The sequence below is a fragment of the Triticum dicoccoides genome, chromosome 6A, assembly GCF_002162155.2.
Source record: "Triticum dicoccoides isolate Atlit2015 ecotype Zavitan chromosome 6A, WEW_v2.0, whole genome shotgun sequence".
Taxonomy (NCBI): Eukaryota; Viridiplantae; Streptophyta; class Magnoliopsida; order Poales; family Poaceae; genus Triticum; species Triticum dicoccoides.
In genome coordinates, this window is record NC_041390.1 from 79,345,668 (window position 1) to 79,353,313 (window position 7,646).

Here is a 7,646-nt window from a genome sequence, read left to right on the forward strand (position 1 = left end):
GACCCCGAAACAGCACCCCGACCCCGACACGGCACCCCGATACCGACAGGACACCCCGACCACGGACACCTCCCGAAAAGGTGTTCTTTGGCCTTCCAGAGGCCGACGGGGTCATATATTTGTGAATTATTAGTTAGGTCATATATTTTTCGATTTTGTTATGAAAAACATCATATATAATTGTGTTGATCGTGTAGTTTTAAATGTGCAGTTGTTTCATCGCTGCGAGGTTTGGTGTTCGATGACCTCGCCGTGTGTTTGACGAGCTCTGCCCCTTCGTTCGTGGGTGAGCACAAATGACAAGTCCTCCTCCCCCATTAATTATTTAATCTATTCCGATGAAACTTGATAGCTAGCTATATATGTGTCTTGAATCATCAGTATGCGTAACCAATATGTGTCTCCCGTTCGAAAGCGTCATAGTTATAAATATGCATGCATTTGCATATTTATAACCTTGATTCTTTCGAATTGTCCAACGCTATCCATGGACAGCCCGAGTATGTGTAGATTGGGTTCGTTTTCCCATATGCTTTGCTCCGGATCCGACGCATGTATTTCATCAGTGCCTCCCCTGTTGTTCTCCGGGTACACATCCTCTCTGTTTATTGCAGAGACGTGTATCAGGAGAACAACGGGGAGGTGTTGCCGAAATTTTGCGTCGGATCCGGAGCATAGCATGGGAAAATGAACCCAATCTACACATACACGGGTGGGATTAGGACCTATCATTACCTATTAGAGTGTAGGTTGCATGGACGTAATAAAATTGACAAAGTAGATCAACTGATGAATATATACATAGTGAATTACATATATAATTGTTGTGTGCCCAGTAGCTCTGAAAGTTAAGATGAGTGACCGTGCGTGGATGTATACCGGTCACACTGGTCAGAACAAATGGAGCGCTGAATGGTTCACAAAAACTAAGGGGTTTGTGCAAGCCGCATTTGCAAATGGCCAAAAGAAAACCTGGTGCCCCTGTTTCCGGTGCAGCAATTGGGAAAAGAAGACAGAGGCTGAAATGGGCAAACACCTGCAGAAGAGTGGTTTTACGCCCGATTATACGGTGTGGACATTTCATGGTGAGTCTGCCCAACGTGACCGAGTTGAGGTGGATCGTCATCGCACCGACGAGCATGGTACCGGGATGGAAAACATGGTGCAAGGCTATGATGATGCTCGGGATTCGGACGAGGAGATGGAGAAATCTGCAAAGGCCTTTAATGAAATGTTGGAGTCTTCGAAACGTCCGCTCCACGAGCACACTGAGCTTTGTCAGTTGGATGCATCTCACAAGTAATGGCTCTGAAGGCTCGGTTCAACTTGGGCAGAGAATGCTATGACGCAATTATGACAGTATTTGGACGCTTTCTACCCAAAGGCCATGTAATGCCTGCAAACCTGTATCAGTCGGACAAAATCCTCCGTGCACTGAAGATGCCCTATGAGAAGATACATGCCTGTGAGAAAGGATGTGCCTTATTTAGGCTTGACTATGCGGACTTGAACTATTGTCCCATTTGCAAGTCTTCCAGGTATATTGTGGTAGATAACGGTATGGGTGAGAAGACACAGACCAAAATCCCCGTTATTGTTCTTCGGTATATGCCAATCGTACCAAGACTTCAACGTCTTTTCATGGTCGAAGAGACGGCCAGACAGATGACATGGCACAAAACAGGCAAAAGAACCGAACTAGATGCAGATGGGAATCTGATGATGGTACACACATCGGATGGTGTTGCGTGGAAAAAGTTTGATGAATTACATGCTGACAAAGCAGCAGATCCGAGGCATCCTCGAGTCGGCATCAGCACGGATGGGTTCAGTGTGTTTGGTATGACGGCAGCCCAATACAGTTGTTGGCCCGTATTTGTCTTTCCACTCAATCTCCCCCCCGGACAGATTATGCAAAGAAAGAACATTTTCCTGACGTTGATAATTCCAGGACCCAACTATCCGGGCAAAAATATGAATGTGTACATGCAGCCGCTTAAGGACGAATTGCAAGAAGCCTGGGATAATGGGTTCAAGACATACGACGCCTTTAGCAAACGGAACTTCATAATGCGTGTCTGGTATATGTACTCGACGCATGACTTGCCGGCGTATGCACTATTCGTTGGCTGGTGTGTGCATGGAAGGTTCCCGTGCCCCACATGCAAGGGAGCTCTTGAGTTTCGTTGGCTTCAAGTCGGTCACAAGTTTTCTTGCTTCGACATGCATAGACAGTTCCTGGATCCTCGCCATAAGTTCAGGAAAGACAAAAAGAACTTCATCAGTGGTAGAGTTGTCAAAAACTCTGCACCACCTGCATTGACAGGCCAACAGACCCTAGATCAGTTAAATGCTCTCGAGCCAGATCCACAACATCCAGGGTACTTCAAGGGGTATAATACTAAGCACGCGTGGACTCTTAAAACATGCTTATGGGATCTGCCTTACTTCAAAGACCTCCTTTGCCCACACAACATCGATGTGATGCACACTGAGAAGAATATCGCCGAGGCACTTTTTGGTACATTGTTCGGCATAGATGGGAAGTCAAAGGATAATACTAAGGCTAGAGTCGATGTGGAGGCGCTATGTGATAGGCCGTTACAAAACATGAAAGAACCGAAAGGAAAGCGGAACTGGACGAAGCCAAAGGCATGGTTCAATCTTGGAAGGCCAGCTATGAAGGAAATTCTCTTGTGGGTGCAACAGCAGTTGATGTTCCCCGATGGGTATGCAACGAATCTAAAGAGGGGAGCGAATCTTAATAAACTGAAGATATTTGGTCTCAAGAGTCATGATTGGCACATATGGATTGAGCGGGTAATGCCAGTGATGTTGCGTGGCTTCATCCCTGAGGATGAATGGCTAGTACTGGCAGAACTCAGCTATTTCTTCCGTGTTCTTTGTGCGAAAGAACTATCGCCTGGCGTGCTAGAAGAAATGGAAGAGTTGGCGCCGGAGTTGATCTGCAAGTTAGAGAAGATCTTTCCACCGGGCTTCTTTAATCCAATGCAGCATTTGATTTTGCATCTCCCGACCGAGGCAAGATTGGGGGGCCCGTGCAAAATCATTGGTGCTACACAACTGAGAGGATGCAGAAGACGCTTCGAGAAAAATGTAAAAATAAACGTAGAATTGAAGCATCGATGGCTGAGGCATTCATCATAGAGGCGGCGGCAAACTTCATAACAGCGCACTACGAAGCCAAAAATCGTCATTTGCATAATCCGAAGCCTCGGTACAATGCTGACGAGCCTAAAAAGGGTGGATCCAACCTCAGCCTATTCAAAGGGAATCTCGCACCAGCTAGTGTTTCACATCTAGTATCTTTGGATAACGAAGAATGGCGGACCATTTCGTTGTATATCTTCAACAACCTGATAGAAGTGCGGCCGTACATCGAGTAAGTTCTCGGTACATTGTTTCGCAACTTCTATTTCCTTTGAACTACTCTTATTCCTGGATATGTCATACAGTCGATACGTCGCCATATTCTTGTATGGAGCGGAGATCCAAAAGGATTCCGTCGAAGAGTATGAGCTTCTCGCAAAGCAAGGAGGTGGCTATCCCGGTTTCATCTCTTGGTTCAAACAAACGGTAATTTCTATTAGACAATTTCATTTCATTCGCTAATTTGTGCATAATGCAACAATCCTTTCATATTAAACTTGTAGGCTAATTCAGAGTCTATGGACGCCGAATTGAGACAAGTCGCTAATGGTTTTGACTATAAGGTCCGTTCATTTGACAAGTATGACATCAACGGGTATCGCTTTTGTACCTATGGCAAAGAGCTATCTATGGCCGACCGAAAGTCTACAAATTGTTGTGTATCTGCTATCGGCGAAGGAGGTACCGAGTATTATGGGAGAGTTGAAGCAATTTATGAACTTCTGTTCTATGGTGAAAACCCACCGAATGTCGTAGTCTTCAAATGTTATTGGTTTCAGCCGAAGGAGACTAGAAGGACTCATGAACATATAGGGCTAGTTGAAATCAACCAAAGCACTCATTTAGATGTTCCTGATGTCTATATTATGGCTCAACATGCAACCCAAGTATTCTATCTACCGTGGGCCTGCCAAACTAATCCAAATCTGAAAGGTTGGGATGTCGTTTATGAAGTGCCGCCACGTGCTAGACTTTCTCCCCCAAAGGAAGAGGATTATGAACCTCACATTAACCCAGACACATATGAAGGAGAATTCTTCCAAGAGACACGTCTTTCCAAAAAGCGTTTCAAGAACCGCTATACTTCACCCCAAAACATTGAAGTAGACAACGACAATGAATCCGACATCACCCCAGAGGAGGAACAAGAAGAGCCGGAACAAGAAGAGGTTACTGTTGCGGATGACCTGTCAATGCTTGACCGATTACGTCAAGGTGGCCTTGCACATGTTGATGCCAATGAACCCTATGAGCCCATCATTGATTATAGTGATGATGATGATTATGCATTTATTAATGATACTGATCGAGATTATTAGTAGTGTCAGGTATTCAATTTTTTTATGTTGTACTTGATGATGATACACTTAAGTGATATACATATTATTAGTCATGTCGGTACTTTTTTTATGTTGTACTAATTTCGTTTATTCTTTGTCATGGCAGGTGTTGAAAGATGGTGGGCGCTGGTCGGGAGCGCGCCGAGGCCCCTTCTTCGTCGGCGCATGGTGCGAGGTCTTCCATTCCACACGCACCTCTCCGCCGAGCGTTGCTGGACAGTATGGCGACACCGCCGGGCCCTTCTTCGTCGACCGCGGTGCCCAGCAGGGGACGAGGTAAGAAGAAGAGAGGAGGTGGAGCACGTGGTCGCGGGAGAGGAGGTAGGGTGACTCTTACGGCGCCTTCCTCGCCACCGCCCCCAGCTGTTTCACCCGAGCACGTGACTGCTAGGGTGGACTCATCTGAGGAGGAGGCTGCACGGACTCCGGTCCACGAGCCTCCGGTCCACGAGTCTTCGGCCCACGAGCCTCGGGTCGACGGGCCTTTGGCCCACGAGACTTGGGCCCACGAGACCCCGGAGGAGCACACGTCTGGATGGGGTACCTGGTCGGGTCAACCTGAGGATGGCGGGGAGCCGAGTGGCCATGCTGATGATGGCGGGGAGCCGACTGATGAGGAGGGGGAGGAGGGGGGCAACGTCTACCAGCGTGGTGCTACACGGCTCCCGTCCGTGCCGGCGACCCGCGAATAGAGGTGGTTGATTTTCCCTGATGGGGAGAGGTAAGTGCATTTAATCTTTTTGTACCTTCTGCATTCACGTTTCTTCAAATAACTGATGTGTTGGCCTTGTCATGCTGCAGGGGTTGGGACCACCATGAAAGTGTCCGCCGGCCCAACTCCGTCCTTGGAGTTCTGATTCGGCAAAACTTCCCGGGGTTTGTCACATTGTCTGGTGAGGGTCGGCTTCCAGAGGTTGGATTGACTTGGGAGCACTACTTGGCTGCCCCGGCCTCGGCGGGTGAGATTATCGACGGTGTCTTGTGCAAGACGAGGGCAGACGTCGTGATCAGAAAGTTCTGGGTAATTGCTCCTTTACACAATTAAAAATCTTCAACTAGCTAGTTATTAATTGTACTAATCAATATCATCTCATTTGATTGCAGACATTCTACAGGTGTGAGGAGGGATACGAGGAGGAGGCGGATCATGTTATCCACAAGGAGTGCAAGCGCCTACTTCAGAACTTACGGCATGAGGTTCGGGTGCAGGCTGTTCAAGACTACTACGCCGGGCGTGGTATCAAGAAGCCCAAGCAGGAGTGCCGCGATAAGTTCTTGAGTAAGGAGAAGTGCATGAAGGTAATTCTTAAGGCCTTGTACTTACTTCCATCATTTAGTAATTCATAGCCTTAGCGCTCAAGTTTCTATTTGCTAACTTAGGCCCCTCCGAGATGGTGTGCGGATTGGATGGATTGTTGGGAGGTGTTGGTCAATGCGTGGTGCTCAGAAGAATGGCTGGCCACCCACAAAGAGGCCAAGGACAAACGTGCCCAAATGGAAGGTGTGCCACACCACCAAGGCAGTTCCAACTTATTTCAGTACGGGCGGAACTGGGTATGTGGTTTGCTTCATGATTCATGCAATTCATTCATCATACTAGCTTTATCCCTTTAATTACTAATTTACTTTGTTTCTCTCTTTCAGGCACGCTACAATAAGGCGGATAAGGTGCCAGAGGTGTATGACCTGTATGCCATGGCCCACACTGGCCCTTACAAGAAAGTCAATGCATTCTCTGCGTCTGACCTCGATGATCCAAAGAACTTCACCAACATCTCCGCCCACGACAAGCTCGTGCAATATAGAGATCAGGGGAAGGCGAGGAAAGGGGAGGACTTTAACCCGAGCCAGGGTCCCATTGATACAGAGCTGCTGATGATATCTGGTGGCGGGAGGTCCCATGGCTCCATAGCCATGGGAGATGGACTTATCCGTTGTCCTAGCACCCTCCCGGAAATCAAGACGCGCCAGTCGAGCTCCGCTCCTGAGATAAGGCCTCGTGAACGGCCAGTCCAACTTGCCTTCAAGGTTAGTTATACGTACTCAACTATCTTTCTCCATTACATTGTGTGCGCTTCCATCAGTGATTACAAATGGTCATGTGAGTGGTGTTGCAGGCTGCTATACAGAGTGAGAGAGATAGAACGGAGAAACTTCTGGCGGAGGCGGCGGAGAGGCAGCGGGAGTTGGAGGAGAGGACGACAAAGATGTTGGAGGAGGAGAGGGCACGGAATGACATGCAGGCAAGGGCCATGTACGAGCTCCTTGTGGTAAGTTTCTTTTGCAGATTACTTGCTAGTCTTAACATTTGAGTCTCATTACTAACTAGTATGACTCTGTTGCGAAAACCAAATGTGCAGTCTGTGTGCGAGAAGTCCGGTCAGACCGCTCCGCCGATGCCAGTGATTGCTCCTGGGAGCACGGTGAGTTTAATTTGAATGGACATTACTTGCTAGTCTTAACATTTGAGTGTCATAACGCTAACGAGACATTGGAAATGATCTTTGGTGCAGCTTAACTCCAGAAACGCATCGCACGATCCTTCTCCAGCTACCGGCGAGAGCCAGCCCGCTCCTTCTCCAGCTACCGGCGCGAGCCAGCCCGGTCCTACACCTCCGTGATCACGGTAAGTTTCTCTAGTGTTTTGCTTAACAAATGCATAAAGGCCTAGACTTAGCTTTATTTCCTCCAATATGCTTACCATAATGACCTAGAGTTAGCTTCTTTTCCTCCAAAATGACTTAATAAGCTTACTGACCTCATAAACCATCCATTCTACCTAAGTTAGCTCTAAAACGATATGTACTTAGCTTACTTATGTCAAAAATTGCATAATTAACTTAGTTAGCTCATGAACGATCCATTTTACCTAGGTTAGCTCCAAAATGACCCATCTTACCTAGGTTAGCTTATAAATGATCCAGTTTATCCAAGTTAGCTCTAAAATGACCCAATTTACCTACAGTAGCTCCTAAACGATCCATTTCACCTAAGTTAGCTAAAAACGATCCATTTCACCTAAATTAGATCTTAAATGATCCATTTCACCTAAGTTTGCTCAAAAAAGATCCATTTCACCTTAGTTAGCTCAAAAACACCTTAGTTAGCTCATAAATGATCCATTTCACCTAAGTT